Source organism: Erythrolamprus reginae, chromosome 13 (assembly GCF_031021105.1).
Source record: "Erythrolamprus reginae isolate rEryReg1 chromosome 13, rEryReg1.hap1, whole genome shotgun sequence".
Lineage (NCBI taxonomy): Eukaryota > Metazoa > Chordata > Lepidosauria > Squamata > Dipsadidae > Erythrolamprus > Erythrolamprus reginae.
The window spans coordinates 4,020,034-4,037,091 of record NC_091962.1 but is presented as its reverse complement, the minus strand read 5'-3'; positions in this window follow the sequence as shown (position 1 = coordinate 4,037,091).

Genomic DNA, 17,058 nt, shown 5'->3' with positions numbered 1-17,058 from the left:
GCAACGGAGATTTTAGAAACGGTTTCTTTTTTCTCGTGTTCTTTGAGTTCTTTTGCGGCCGCGTCAGCTACTTTGGCAGTTTGAGCCAGCTTAATAACAGATTGAAGCGTTGGCTCGTCTTCAGTTAGGATTTTATTGCGGACTGCGGCGTTTTTCAGCCAAAAATAAGAGCGTCGGTGAGGCGAGCTTCCGGGCTGTCAAATTTGCACTTTGACAGCACCGTACGAAGTCGCGTGGCGAATTGGTTTATGGATTCCGACTCACGTTGTGTCATTCTTGAAAATTGGTGTCTGTAGACTACGGCAGGTTTCGTTGGCTTAAAGTGATTGGCGAGTCTTTCTTGAAGGTCGTCCCACGGAACAGCTTTATCCGGGAGCGGGTCGGTCAGCGTTTGGACGAGGTCGAAGATTTCTGTACTGCAATAATTGAGAAAGATCGCCCGCTTCCTGTCGGCTTCGGCTTCTCCCATTCCTGCCGCTTCGAGGAAAATCTCAAATTTTGCCATGTAGGCGTCCCATGATGACTTTTCGGGGTCGAAGTAGTCGGGAGCCCGGCCGATCTGGAGGTTGTTCATGCTTGACACGTGGATTCGTCGTTCTCTCGTCGCCAGTGAAATGAAGCAGACCACACAGGAATCCTTAAAGACGGTTCCGTTTATTCAGCTCTCTTGCAAGTGACTTCAGCAAGGAACGCGTCTGGGCTGTCAATGTCAAAACAGCCCTATTTATACTTTAAAGGCTCGCGCCTAAAAGAAACGGCCGCGCGTCTTAACCAATCAGACGCGACCTTGATTTATTCACATTTTAAATTGACAGAGACAGTATTTTTACAGAATTTCTTTTTACAGACTTAACAATTACCAAAATACTCACCATTTCCTGCTTAGTGTCCAAAATTCACTAGTCCTGATGTCCTGTTTCCTATTCCAAAATACTCACCGTATCCTAGTTATGGTTCCAAAGTCAAGGACTTGGCTGTGTAAAAAGAATTACCAAAATACTCACCATTTCCTGCTTAGTGTCCAAAATTCACTAGTCGTGATGTCCTGCTTCCTATTCCAAAATACTCACCGTATCCTACTTACGGTTCCAAAGTCAAGGACCTGGCTGTGTAAAAAAGAATTACCGAAATACTCACCATTTCCTGCTTAGTGTCCAAAATTCACGTCCTGATGTCCAGTTTCTTATTCCAAAATACTCACCATATCCTAGTTATGGTTCCAAAGTCAAGGACCTGGCTGTGTAAAAAGAATTTCAGAAATACTCACCATTTCCTGCTTAGTGTCCAAAATTCACTAGTCCTGATGTCCAGTTTCCTATTTCAAAATACTCACCGTATCCTAGTTATGGTTCCAAAGTCAAGGACCTGGATGTGTAAAAAGAATTTCAGAAATACTCACCATTTCCTGCTTAGTGTCCAAAATTCACTAGTCCTGATGTCCAGTTTCCTATTCCAAAATACTCACCGTATCCTAGTTATGGTTCCAAAGTCAAGGACCTGGCTGTGTAAAAAGAATTTCAGAAATACTCACCATTTCCTGCTTAGTGTCCAAAATTCACTAGTCCTGATGTCCAGTTTCCTATTCCAAAATACTCACCGTATCCAAGTTATGGTTCCAAAGTCAAGGACCTGGCTGTGAAAAAAGAATTACCGAAATACTCACCATTTCCTGCTTAGTGTCCAAAATTCACTAGTCCTGATGTCCTGTTTCCTATTCCAAAATACTCACCGTATCCTAGTTATGGTTCCAAAGTCAAGGACTTGGCTGTGTAAAAATAATTACCAAAATACTCACCATTTCCTGCTTAGTGTCCAAAATTCACTAGTCGTGATGTCCTGCTTCCTATTCCAAAATACTCACCGTGTCCTACTTACGGTTCCAAAGTCAAGGACCTGGCTGTGTAAAAAGAATTACCGAAATACTCACCATTTCCTGCTTAGTGTCCAAAATTCACTAGTCCTGATGTCCTCTTTCCTATTCCAAAATACTCACCGTATCCTAGTTATGGTTCCAAAGTCAAGGACTTGGCTGTGTAAAAAGAGTTACCAAAATACTCACCATTTCCTGCTTAGTGTCCAAAATTCACTCGTCCTGCTGTCCTGTTTCTTATTCCAAAATACTCACCGTATCCTAGTTATGGTTCCAAAGTCAAGGACCTGGCTGTGTAAAAAAAATTACCGAAATACTCACCATTTCCTGCTTAGTGTCCAAAATACCCTAATTCTGATGTCCATTTTCCTATTCCAAAATACTCACCGTATCCTAGTTATGGATCCAAAGTCAAGGACCTGGCTGTGTAAAAAGAATTAGCGAAATACTCACCATTTCCTGCTTAGTGTCCAAAATTCACTAGTCCTGATGTCCTGTTTCCTATTCCAAAATACTCACCGTGTCCTACTTACGGTTCCAAAGTCAAGGACCTGGCTGTGTAAAAGGAATTACCAAAATACTCACCATTTCCTGCTTAGTGTCCAAAATTCACTAGTCGTGATGTCCTGCTTCCTATTCCAAAATACTCACCGTATCCTACTTACGGTTCCAAAGTCAAGGACCTGGCTGTGTAAAAAGAATTACCGAAATACTCACCATTTCCTGCTTAGTGTCCAAAATTCACGTCCTGATGTCCAGTTTCTTATTCCAAAATACTCACCATATCCTAGTTATGGTTCCAAAGTCAAGGACCTGGCTGTGTAAAAAGAATTTCAGAAATACTCACCATTTCCTGCTTAGTGTCCAAAATTCACTAGTCCTGATGTCCAGTTTCCTATTTCAAAATACTCACCGTATCCTAGTTATGGTTCCAAAGTCAAGGACCTGGATGTGTAAAAAGAATTTCAGAAATACTCACCATTTCCTGCTTAGTGTCCAAAATTCACTAGTCCTGATGTCCAGTTTCCTATTCCAAAATACTCACCGTATCCTAGTTATGGTTCCAAAGTCAAGGACCTGGCTGTGTAAAAAGAATTACCGAAATACTCACCATTTCCTGCTTAGTGTCCAAAATACCCTAATTCTGATGTCCATTTTCCTATTCCAAAATACTCACCGTATCCTAGTTATGGATCCAAAGTCAAGGACCTGGCTGTGTAAAAAGAATTAGCGAAATACTCACCATTTCCTGCTTAGTGTCCAAAATTCACTAGTCCTGATGTCCTGTTTCCTATTCCAAAATACTCACCGTGTCCTACTTACGGTTCCAAAGTCAAGGACCTGGCTGTGTAAAAAGAATTACCAAAATACTCACCATTTCCTGCTTAGTGTCCAAAATTCACTAGTCGTGATGTCCTGCTTCCTATTCCAAAATACTCACCGTATCCTACTTACGGTTCCAAAGTCAAGGACCTGGCTGTGTAAAAAGAATTACCGAAATACTCACCATTTCCTGCTTAGTGTCCAAAATTCACATCCTGATGTCCAGTTTCTTATTCCAAAATACTCACCGTATCCTAGTTATGGTTCCAAAGTCAAGGACCTGGCTGTGTAAAAAAAATTACCGAAATACTCACCATTTCCTGCTTAGTGTCCAAAATACCCTAATTCTGATGTCCATTTTCCTATTCCAAAATACTCACCGTATCCTAGTTATGGATCCAAAGTCAAGGACCTGGCTGTGTAAAAAGAATTAGCGAAATACTCACCATTTCCTGCTTAGTGTCCAAAATTCACTAGTCCTGATGTCCTGTTTCCTATTCCAAAATACTCACCGTGTCCTACTTACGGTTCCAAAGTCAAGGACCTGGCTGTGTAAAAGGAATTACCAAAATACTCACCATTTCCTGCTTAGTGTCCAAAATTCACTAGTCGTGATGTCCTGCTTCCTATTCCAAAATACTCACCGTATCCTACTTACGGTTCCAAAGTCAAGGACCTGGCTGTGTAAAAAGAATTACCGAAATACTCACCATTTCCTGCTTAGTGTCCAAAATTCACGTCCTGATGTCCAGTTTCTTATTCCAAAATACTCACCATATCCTAGTTATGGTTCCAAAGTCAAGGACCTGGCTGTGTAAAAAGAATTTCAGAAATACTCACCATTTCCTGCTTAGTGTCCAAAATTCACTAGTCCTGATGTCCAGTTTCCTATTTCAAAATACTCACCGTATCCTAGTTATGGTTCCAAAGTCAAGGACCTGGATGTGTAAAAAGAATTTCAGAAATACTCACCATTTCCTGCTTAGTGTCCAAAATTCACTAGTCCTGATGTCCAGTTTCCTATTCCAAAATACTCACCGTATCCTAGTTATGGTTCCAAAGTCAAGGACCTGGCTGTGTAAAAAGAATTACCGAAATACTCACCATTTCCTGCTTAGTGTCCAAAATACCCTAATTCTGATGTCCATTTTCCTATTCCAAAATACTCACCGTATCCTAGTTATGGATCCAAAGTCAAGGACCTGGCTGTGTAAAAAGAATTAGCGAAATACTCACCATTTCCTGCTTAGTGTCCAAAATTCACTAGTCCTGATGTCCTGTTTCCTATTCCAAAATACTCACCGTGTCCTACTTACGGTTCCAAAGTCAAGGACCTGGCTGTGTAAAAAGAATTACCAAAATACTCACCATTTCCTGCTTAGTGTCCAAAATTCACTAGTCGTGATGTCCTGCTTCCTATTCCAAAATACTCACCGTATCCTACTTACGGTTCCAAAGTCAAGGACCTGGCTGTGTAAAAAGAATTACCGAAATACTCACCATTTCCTGCTTAGTGTCCAAAATTCACATCCTGATGTCCAGTTTCTTATTCCAAAATACTCACCATATCCTAGTTATGGTTCCAAAGTCAAGGACCTGGCTGTGTAAAAAGAATTTCAGAAATACTCACCATTTCCTGCTTAGTGTCCAAAATTCACTAGTCCTGATGTCCAGTTTCCTATTTCAAAATACTCACCGTATCCTAGTTATGGTTCCAAAGTCAAGGACCTGGATGTGTAAAAAGAATTTCAGAAATACTCACCATTTCCTGCTTAGTGTCCAAAATTCACTAGTCCTGATGTCCAGTTTCCTATTCCAAAATACTCACCGTATCCTAGTTATGGTTCCAAAGTCAAGGACCTGGCTGTGAAAAAAGAATTACCGAAATACTCATCATTTCCTGCTTAGTGTCCAAAATTCACTAGTCCTGATGTCCTGTTTCCTATTCCAAAATACTCACCGTATCCTAGTTATGGTTCCAAAGTCAAGGACTTGGCTGTGTAAAAATAATTACCAAAATACTCACCATTTCCTGCTTAGTGTCCAAAATTCACTAGTCGTGATGTCTTGCTTCCTATTCCAAAATACTCACCGTGTCCTACTTACGGTTCCAAAGTCAAGGACCTGGCTGTGTAAAAAGAATTACCGAAATACTCACCATTTCCTGCTTAGTGTCCAAAATTCACTAGTCCTGATGTCCTCTTTCCTATTCCAAAATACTCACCGTATCCTAGTTATGGTTCCAAAGTCAAGGACTTGGCTGTGTAAAAAGAGTTACCAAAATACTCACCATTTCCTGCTTAGTGTCCAAAATTCACTCGTCCTGCTGTCCTCTTTCTTATTCCAAAATACTCACCGTATCCTAGTTATGGTTCCAAAGTAAAGGACCTGGCTGTGTAAAAAAAATTACCGAAATACTCACCATTTCCTGCTTAGTGTCCAAAATACCCTAATTCTGATGTCCATTTTCCTATTCCAAAATACTCACCGTATCCTAGTTATGGATCCAAAGTCAAGGACCTGGCTGTGTAAAAAGAATTAGCGAAATACTCACCATTTCCTGCTTAGTGTCCAAAATTCACTAGTCCTGATGTCCTGTTTCCTATTCCAAAATACTCACCGTGTCCTACTTACGGTTCCAAAGTCAAGGACCTGGCTGTGTAAAAGGAATTACCAAAATACTCACCATTTCCTGCTTAGTGTCCAAAATTCACTAGTCGTGATGTCCTGCTTCCTATTCCAAAATACTCACCGTATCCTACTTACGGTTCCAAAGTCAAGGACCTGGCTGTGTAAAAAGAATTACCGAAATACTCACCATTTCCTGCTTAGTGTCCAAAATTCACGTCCTGATGTCCAGTTTCTTATTCCAAAATACTCACCATATCCTAGTTATGGTTCCAAAGTCAAGGACCTGGCTGTGTAAAAAGAATTTCAGAAATACTCACCATTTCCTGCTTAGTGTCCAAAATTCACTAGTCCTGATGTCCAGTTTCCTATTTCAAAATACTCACCGTATCCTAGTTATGGTTCCAAAGTCAAGGACCTGGATGTGTAAAAAGAATTTCAGAAATACTCACCATTTCCTGCTTAGTGTCCAAAATTCACTAGTCCTGATGTCCAGTTTCCTATTCCAAAATACTCACCGTATCCTAGTTATGGTTCCAAAGTCAAGGACCTGGCTGTGTAAAAAGAATTACCGAAATACTCACCATTTCCTGCTTAGTGTCCAAAATACCCTAATTCTGATGTCCATTTTCCTATTCCAAAATACTCACCGTATCCTAGTTATGGATCCAAAGTCAAGGACCTGGCTGTGTAAAAAGAATTAGCGAAATACTCACCATTTCCTGCTTAGTGTCCAAAATTCACTAGTCCTGATGTCCTGTTTCCTATTCCAAAATACTCACCGTGTCCTACTTACGGTTCCAAAGTCAAGGACCTGGCTGTGTAAAAAGAATTACCAAAATACTCACCATTTCCTGCTTAGTGTCCAAAATTCACTAGTCGTGATGTCCTGCTTCCTATTCCAAAATACTCACCGTATCCTACTTACGGTTCCAAAGTCAAGGACCTGGCTGTGTAAAAAGAATTACCGAAATACTCACCATTTCCTGCTTAGTGTCCAAAATTCACTAGTCCTGATGTCCTGTTTCCTATTCCAAAATACTCACCGTATCCTAGTTATGGTTCCAAAGTCAAGGACTTGGCTGTGTAAAAAGAATTACCAAAATACTCACCATTTCCTGCTTAGTGTCCAAAATTCACTAGTCGTGATGTCCTGCTTCCTATTCCAAAATACTCACCGTTTCCTACTTACGGTTCCAAAGTCAAGGACCTGGCTGTGTAAAAAGAATTACCGAAATACTCACCATTTCCTGCTTAGTGTCCAAAATTCACTAGTCCTGATGTCCTCTTTCCTATTCCAAAATACTCACCGTATCCTAGTTATGGTTCCAAAGTCAAGGACTTGGCTGTGTAAAAAGAGTTACCAAAATACTCACCATTTCCTGCTTAGTGTCCAAAATTCACTCGTCCTGCTGTCCTGTTTCTTATTCCAAAATACTCACCGTATCCTAGTTATGGTTCCAAAGTCAAGGACCTGGCTGTGTAAAAAAAATTACCGAAATACTCACCATTTCCTGCTTAGTGTCCAAAATACCCTAATTCTGATGTCCATTTTCCTATTCCAAAATACTTACCGTTTCCTACTTACGGTTCCAAAGTCAAGGACCTGGCTGTGTAAAAAGAATTACCGAAATACTCACCATTTCCTGCTTAGTGTCCAAAATTCACTAGTCCTGATGTCCTCTTTCCTATTCCAAAATACTCACCGTATCCTAGTTATGGTTCCAAAGTCAAGGACTTGGCTGTGTAAAAAGAGTTACCAAAATACTCACCATTTCCTGCTTAGTGTCCAAAATTCACTCGTCCTGCTGTCCTGTTTCTTATTCCAAAATACTCACCGTATCCTAGTTATGGTTCCAAAGTCAAGGACCTGGCTGTGTAAAAAAAATTACCGAAATACTCACCATTTCCTGCTTAGTGTCCAAAATACCCTAATTCTGATGTCCAGATTCCTATTCCAAAATACTCACCGTATCCTAGTTATGGATCCAAAGTCAAGGACCTGGCTGTGTAAAAAGAATTAGCGAAATACTCACCATTTCCTGCTTAGTGTCCAAAATTCACTAGTCGTGATGTCCTGCTTCCTATTCCAAAATACTCACCGTATCCTAGTTATGGTTCCAAAGTCAAGGACTTGGCTGTGTAAAAAGAGTTACCAAAATACTCACCATTTCCTGCTTAGTGTCCAAAATTCACTCGTCCTGCTGTCCTGTTTCTTATTCCAAAATACTCACCGTATCCTAGTTATGGTTCCAAAGTCAAGGACCTGGCTGTGTAAAAAAAATTACCGAAATACTCACCATTTCCTGCTTAGTGTCCAAAATACCCTAATTCTGATGTCCAGATTCCTATTCCAAAATACTCACCGTATCCTAGTTATGGATCCAAAGTCAAGGACCTGGCTGTGTAAAAAGAATTACCAAAATACTCACCATTTCCTGCTTAGTGTCCAAAATTCACTAGTCGTGATGTCCTGCTTCCTATTCCAAAATACTCACCGTTTCCTACTTACGGTTCCAAAGTCAAGGACCTGGCTGTGTAAAAAGAATTACCGAAATACTCACCATTTCCTGCTTAGTGTCCAAAATTCACTAGTCCTGATGTCCTCTTTCCTATTCCAAAATACTCACCGTATCCTAGTTATGGTTCCAAAGTCAAGGACTTGGCTGTGTAAAAAGAGTTACCAAAATACTCACCATTTCCTGCTTAGTGTCCAAAATTCACTCGTCCTGCTGTCCTGTTTCTTATTCCAAAATACTCACCGTATCCTAGTTATGGTTCCAAAGTCAAGGACCTGGCTGTGTAAAAAAAATTACCGAAATACTCACCATTTCCTGCTTAGTGTCCAAAATACCCTAATTCTGATGTCCAGATTCCTATTCCAAAATACTCACCGTATCCTAGTTATGGATCCAAAGTCAAGGACCTGGCTGTGTAAAAAGAATTAGCGAAATACTCACCATTTCCTGCTTAGTGTCCAAAATTCACTAGTCGTGATGTCCTGCTTCCTATTCCAAAATACTCACCGTATCCTAGTTATGGTTCCAAAGTCAAGGACTTGGCTGTGTAAAAAGAGTTACCAAAATACTCACAATTTCCTGCTTAGTGTCCAAAATTCACTCGTCCTGCTGTCCTGTTTCTTATTCCAAAATACTCACCGTATCCTAGTTATGGTTCCAAAGTCAAGGACCTGGCTGTGTAAAAAAAATTACCGAAATACTCACCATTTCCTGCTTAGTGTCCAAAATACCCTAATTCTGATGTCCAGATTCCTATTCCAAAATACTCACCGTATCCTAGTTATGGATCCAAAGTCAAGGACCTGGCTGTGTAAAAAGAATTACCAAAATACTCACCATTTCCTGCTTAGTGTCCAAAATTCACTAGTCGTGATGTCCTGCTTCCTATTCCAAAATACTCACCGTTTCCTACTTACGGTTCCAAAGTCAAGGACCTGGCTGTGTAAAAAGAATTACCGAAATACTCACCATTTCCTGCTTAGTGTCCAAAATTCACTAGTCCTGATGTCCTCTTTCCTATTCCAAAATACTCACCGTATCCTAGTTATGGTTCCAAAGTCAAGGACTTGGCTGTGTAAAAAGAGTTACCAAAATACTCACCATTTCCTGCTTAGTGTCCAAAATTCACTCGTCCTGCTGTCCTGTTTCTTATTCCAAAATACTCACCGTATCCTAGTTATGGTTCCAAAGTCAAGGACCTGGCTGTGTAAAAAAAATTACCGAAATACTCACCATTTCCTGCTTAGTGTCCAAAATACCCTAATTCTGATGTCCATTTTCCTATTCCAAAATACTTACCGTTTCCTACTTACGGTTCCAAAGTCAAGGACCTGGCTGTGTAAAAAGAATTACCGAAATACTCACCATTTCCTGCTTAGTGTCCAAAATTCACTAGTCCTGATGTCCTCTTTCCTATTCCAAAATACTCACCGTATCCTAGTTATGGTTCCAAAGTCAAGGACTTGGCTGTGTAAAAAGAGTTACCAAAATACTCACCATTTCCTGCTTAGTGTCCAAAATTCACTCGTCCTGCTGTCCTGTTTCTTATTCCAAAATACTCACCGTATCCTAGTTATGGTTCCAAAGTCAAGGACCTGGCTGTGTAAAAAAAATTACCGAAATACTCACCATTTCCTGCTTAGTGTCCAAAATACCCTAATTCTGATGTCCAGATTCCTATTCCAAAATACTCACCGTATCCTAGTTATGGATCCAAAGTCAAGGACCTGGCTGTGTAAAAAGAATTAGCGAAATACTCACCATTTCCTGCTTAGTGTCCAAAATTCACTAGTCGTGATGTCCTGCTTCCTATTCCAAAATACTCACCGTATCCTAGTTATGGTTCCAAAGTCAAGGACTTGGCTGTGTAAAAAGAGTTACCAAAATACTCACCATTTCCTGCTTAGTGTCCAAAATTCACTCGTCCTGCTGTCCTGTTTCTTATTCCAAAATACTCACCGTATCCTAGTTATGGTTCCAAAGTCAAGGACCTGGCTGTGTAAAAAAAATTACCGAAATACTCACCATTTCCTGCTTAGTGTCCAAAATACCCTAATTCTGATGTCCAGATTCCTATTCCAAAATACTCACCGTATCCTAGTTATGGATCCAAAGTCAAGGACCTGGCTGTGTAAAAAGAATTACCAAAATACTCACCATTTCCTGCTTAGTGTCCAAAATTCACTAGTCGTGATGTCCTGCTTCCTATTCCAAAATACTCACCGTTTCCTACTTACGGTTCCAAAGTCAAGGACCTGGCTGTGTAAAAAGAATTACCGAAATACTCACCATTTCCTGCTTAGTGTCCAAAATTCACTAGTCCTGATGTCCTCTTTCCTATTCCAAAATACTCACCGTATCCTAGTTATGGTTCCAAAGTCAAGGACTTGGCTGTGTAAAAAGAGTTACCAAAATACTCACCATTTCCTGCTTAGTGTCCAAAATTCACTCGTCCTGCTGTCCTGTTTCTTATTCCAAAATACTCACCGTATCCTAGTTATGGTTCCAAAGTCAAGGACCTGGCTGTGTAAAAAAAATTACCGAAATACTCACCATTTCCTGCTTAGTGTCCAAAATACCCTAATTCTGATGTCCAGATTCCTATTCCAAAATACTCACCGTATCCTAGTTATGGATCCAAAGTCAAGGACCTGGCTGTGTAAAAAGAATTAGCGAAATACTCACCATTTCCTGCTTAGTGTCCAAAATTCACTAGTCGTGATGTCCTGCTTCCTATTCCAAAATACTCACCGTATCCTAGTTATGGTTCCAAAGTCAAGGACTTGGCTGTGTAAAAAGAGTTACCAAAATACTCACAATTTCCTGCTTAGTGTCCAAAATTCACTCGTCCTGCTGTCCTGTTTCTTATTCCAAAATACTCACCGTATCCTAGTTATGGTTCCAAAGTCAAGGACCTGGCTGTGTAAAAAAAATTACCGAAATACTCACCATTTCCTGCTTAGTGTCCAAAATACCCTAATTCTGATGTCCAGATTCCTATTCCAAAATACTCACCGTATCCTAGTTATGGATCCAAAGTCAAGGACCTGGCTGTGTAAAAAGAATTACCAAAATACTCACCATTTCCTGCTTAGTGTCCAAAATTCACTAGTCGTGATGTCCTGCTTCCTATTCCAAAATACTCACCGTTTCCTACTTACGGTTCCAAAGTCAAGGACCTGGCTGTGTAAAAAGAATTACCGAAATACTCACCATTTCCTGCTTAGTGTCCAAAATTCACTAGTCCTGATGTCCTCTTTCCTATTCCAAAATACTCACCGTATCCTAGTTATGGTTCCAAAGTCAAGGACTTGGCTGTGTAAAAAGAGTTACCAAAATACTCACCATTTCCTGCTTAGTGTCCAAAATTCACTCGTCCTGCTGTCCTGTTTCTTATTCCAAAATACTCACCGTATCCTAGTTATGGTTCCAAAGTCAAGGACCTGGCTGTGTAAAAAAAATTACCGAAATACTCACCATTTCGTGCTTAGTGTCCAAAATACCCTAATTCTGATGTCCAGATTCCTATTCCAAAATACTCACCGTATCCTAGTTATGGATCCAAAGTCAAGGACCTGGCTGTGTAAAAAGAATTAGCGAAATACTCACCATTTCCTGCTTAGTGTCCAAAATTCACTAGTCCTGATGTCCTGTTTCCTATTCCAAAATACTCACCGTGTCCTACTTACGGTTCCAAAGTCAAGGACCTGGCTGTGTAAAAAGAATTACCGAAATACTCACCATTTCCTGCTTAGTGTCCAAAATTCACTAGGCCTGCGGTACTGTTTCCTATTCCAAAATACTCACCGTGTCCTAGTTACGGTTCCAAAGTCAAGGACCTGGCTGTATAAAAAGAATTACCGAAATACTCACCATTTCCTACTTAGTGTCCAAAATTCACTAAGCCTGGTGTCCTGTTTCCTATTCCAAAATACTCACCGTAACCTAGTTATGGATCCAAAGTCAAGGACCTGGCTGTGTAAAAAGAATTACCGAAATACTCACCATTTCCTACTTAGTGTCCAAAATTCACTAGTCCTGTTGTCCTGTTTCCTATTCCAAAATACTCATCGTATCCTAGTTATGGTTCCAAAGTCAAGGACCTGGCTGTGTAAAAAGAATTTCCGAAATACTCACCATTTCCTGCTTAGTGTCCAAAATTCACTAGTCCTGATGTCCTCTTTCCTATTCCTATTCCTAGTTATGGTTCCAAAGTCAAGGACCTGGCTGTGTAAAAAGAATGCCGCCGGCGACTTACCAGCCGGCGCGGGGTTGCGGCGTGGGTCGGGGAAGGAGGCCGCCATTGTGGGGGCGGAGCCTGCGGCCCCTCGTCATCCCCAGGGGCCGCAGTGACGTGTATGGTGGCGCGGGCCACCCATTGGCTGGGCGAGGGTGAGGCAGCCCTATAAAAGGGGCTGCCTCGTGGTGCAGTTTCCCTCGCCCGGCAGTCGGAGACACGGCCCTGCGGCAGTCGGGAAGCGCGGCTAGGCCCGAAGGCCGAAGAGGACACGCGCGCGGCGCTTTGGGCATCGGGCCGGCGGCGCGCGCTGGGGGAGAGCGCGATTAGGCTCGGAGGCCGAAGAGGAGGCGTCGACGCCAGCGGGAGGCCGAAGAGGAGGCGTCGACGCCAGCGGGAGGCCCCGGGCCAGCGGCACGCGCGGCGCTGAAGGCGCGGCCAGGCCCGGAGGCCGACAAGGACGCGTGGGCCTTTAGAGGCTCAGGCCGGCATCGCGGGCGGCTCCGGCGGTCTTTTGGGCCGTCTGCGGTTTGTCAGGAGGGGTTAGCAATGGCGAGGGGCAGCAGGGCTAAGCCGGGGACCCGGCGGAGGGCAACGGGGGGGCAGGCCGGCGATCAGGGCACCCCCCCATCGAGCCCCGCCTTACGGGAAGGAAGAGGGCCCCCAAGCGGACATGGGGGGAGGCCCCTGGAGCTGGACAGGCCGGCAGGCCTGGCAGGGAGGGCAGCTCCAGGGGGGAGGTAAGCCACAGGGGGCGGGCCGCAAGGCGCCGGGGACTGACCCCCAGGGCAGCAGGTCGCCGCCAGGGGAGGGCCCCATCCTGGGGGCCACGTTGCAGAAGGAGGGAGGCCTCTGATCCCGGGGAGGGGGACCCCAGCCCAGGGGAAATGAGTGGGTTTGATGAGGGGTCCCCCACGGCACGGGCGGTTGGGGATGTGGATGCTGGGGAGGAGTCAGTGTCTGTATCCTCACACCTTCTTTCTGCCTTGCTCGAGAAATTGGATGAGGGGCCAAGGAAGAGGGGCAGGTCCCGGCACGAGGACGCCAGGGGTGCCACGAGCGCAGAGGGGACCCGGAGCTCCTCGGAATCGGAGGAAAGGTCCCAGAGGGTGAGATACGATCAGCGCGCTAAGAAGAGGCGCAGGAGGAGACGGGGAAGCAGGGCTGCTTCCGGCTCAGAGGAGGCTGACGACGACTCTTCACATTGGGGTGAGTGCCCTGTGCCTGCGCATCGCTGGTCCCGGCCTCGGGGGCCATGAGGCAGGCTACAGGCAGTTAAACGCAAGTCACATAGGTCACATAAAACATGGCGTTCGCGCACGGCAGCCCAGGTGTGGGGGAGGGGCCGAAGACGTGGGGTGACAAAGCGGGGCAGGAAGAGGAGAGACTCCTCGAGGGATAGCTCAGAGTCCACAACCACGGAGTCCACTGATACTTCCACGGTTGATAGTGACAACCCCTTTGCCCCGGGCCTCCCTGACACTCCTTTGAGTATGCATATGTCACAGGCCCTTAAGCGTAAAATTTGGCGCGGGGCCTATGTGGATATATTCAAGATTTTATTGCCGGAGAAATCCAAGAAGGACAAGGACAAGGACGGTAAGAAGGGGTCTGATGAGTCAAAGGACACCAAGATGGATAAGGGGATATTATCTTGGGCATACGCCTTTCTGGCATATCACTCAGTGGTGGTTGAGGATGACGTACACAAGACTCACGAGCTCATCCTGTATATGAATATGATCCTACGAGCGTATCAGGAGTTTGGAGGGGAGGCTTGGAAGCAATACGACGAAAACTTTAGGAGGTTTGCCGCACACAATAGGCACTGGCCGTGGGACATGCGGCACAACGATCTGTGGCTTCAAGCCACGCAGCAACCAGCCACCCTGGCTAGCGGGCGGACGCCTACTGGCCACCTGCTGCTGACCCAGGGAAAAGAGGCTACCCTCCCCCGCCCAGGGGCGGGTTCGGGGACCCAGGGCTCTGCGCAGCGTAGTGCGACGAGTTCGCCCTTTCGGATCCCGCCGTACTGTTACGAGTACGGCGCCAGGGGAGCCTGTTCCAGGCCAGTTTGCCGCTTTCGCCATGCCTGCGCGTTGTGCAATGGCAGGCACCCCACATCAGCCTGTTATAGGAGCAGAGGGGGAGGCGGGTAACAAGTCAGTGTTGGGCTCTGCCAAGCCCCAGGCGGCTGGAGCTCAGAACAAGGGGACCAACCCCCATTAAAGTGGACAGGTTGAGGGACTGGCTCACGGGCTATTGCCCTAGGAAAGGTGCCGAGTTTTTGGTTTCAGGTTTTTCGGAGGGCTTTAGAATTCCATACGAGGGGCCTAGGATTGCTTGCCTGGCGAGCAACCTGAGGTCAGTGTCCGGGATGGAACATGTTGTGCGGGAGAAAATTATGAAGGAGGTGCGGGAGGGCCGGGTGCTGGGCCCCTTTAGGGAGCCGCCCCTGCCCTCTCTGCAAGTATCCCCCCTGGGAGTGGTGCCCAAGCGAGCGGCCGGGGAGTTCAGGCTCATTCATCACCTGTCTTTTCCTCCGGGTGACTCGGTAAATGATCACATCCCTGAGGACCTGTGCTCTGTTCGTTACACCCCTTTTGAGACGGCTGTCTCGGTGGTACGAGAGTGCGGACCGGGGGCCCTGATGGGCAAATGTGATATCAAGTCGGCCTTCCGGCTTTTGCCGATTCACCCCGAGGATTTCGACCTTTTGGGTTTTCAGTTCGAGGGGGGGTTCTTTGTTGATCGGGCCCTGCCGATGGGTTGTTCAGTTTCATGTTCATTGTTCGAGAAGTTTAGTTCCTTCTTAGAATGGGCCCACGTGAAGAGCTCAGGGATTTGGTCAGTTGTCCATTATTTAGATGACTTTCTTTTCGCAGGGCCGGCGGGCTCTGACGAATGCCAACGGGGAATGGCTGGGTTTCAGGGGTTGTGCGGGGACCTCGGCGTGCCTCTGGCGCATGAAAAGACCGAGGGGCCCACCACTAGGCTTACATTCCTGGGCATTGAAGTGGACGGTTGCCCAGACCTGTAGGCTTCCGGAGGACAAACTCGCTAGGCTTCGGAACACGGTGAGGGTAGTTAGGGCCGCCAGAAGGGTGACTCTTCGGCAGGTGCAGGAGCTGGCGGGTTTGTTGAACTTTGCTTGTAGAGTGATAGCGCCGGGGAGGGCGTTCATGTTTAGGCTCTACCAGGCGACGGTCGGTCTCAGCAAGCCACACCACAGAATTCGCTTGACGGCTAGTGTTAGGAAGGACCTGGGGGTGTGGCAGGAATTTTTGGACACGTACAACGGGGTCTCCTTTTGGAGGCAAGACATGCTGTTGAAGGGCGATTTTCAGGTGAAATCTGACGCAGCCGGGACGGCTGGTTTTGGTGTGGTCTGGAAGGATAGTTGGTTTAGGGCGGACTGGCCTCAGGAGTGGCAGGGCACCGCAGTGTGCAGGGACTTGACATTCTTGGAACTGTTCCCAATTGTCGTTGCCATCGAGCTGTGGTCCCCTAGCTTTACCGGGAAGACGGTACATTTCTGGTGCGACAACATGGCGGTGGTACATGTGGTCAACATGCTTTCTTCCAAGAACGAGAGGGTGATGGGTTTGGTGCGTCACATGGTGGTTAGGTGCCTGGCCAGGAACATGCTTTTTCGGGCACACCATGTCCCGGGGATCAGGAATGGGGTAGCTGACGCGTTATCAAGGGGGCAGTTGGCTAGGTTCCGGCTGCTTGCCCCACAGGCCGCGGAGCATCCGGATGCACCCCCCCCCCCGCACCTGTGGCAGATTGGAGGGTCGACGTGAACAGGGCAATGGACCTGTCCATAGCAGCAAGCACCAGGAGGTCATACCAGCGGGCAGGTAGGGAATTTTGGGCTTTTCGTCAACTTAGGAGATACGATCAGCTTTGGCCGGCCCCGGTGGAGCACCTGCTTGAGTTCTGTTCTCTTAGTAAACGCCGGGGGTTGTCAGCCCGCACAATTCGGGGCAAGCTGGCTGGCCTGGCTTTTATAGCCAAGTCCAGGGGTTTCTCGGACAACACGGGGGACTTTAGGGTTAGGAAAACACTGGAGGGGTGGATCAGGGAGAAGGGCCCGCCCCGGGGAGATTGGAGGCGCCCCCTTAAGTTAGCTCACCTTCGGGGTTTGGGCGACTTGTGGAACAGGTTGTGCCGCTCTCAGTACGAGGCGGCCCTTTATTGCGCGGTTGCGGTTACATTGTTTTTTGGTGCGTTCCGTATAAGCGAGGTTTTGGCGGCATCCAAGTTCGATAACTCTGGCCGCGCCTTTACGGCTAGGGACATTCGATTCCGGAGGGGCTCAGTTTGCCTCCGGCTGCGCTACTCCAAAACGGACCAGAGGGGCCGGGGCATGACAGTCCAACTTTCCAGGACCAGCCATAAGAAGGTGTGCCCTGTTAGGGCAATCTCAGCGTATTGGAGCATTCGGGGAGGTTTCCCCGGCCCGCTTTTCTGTCACG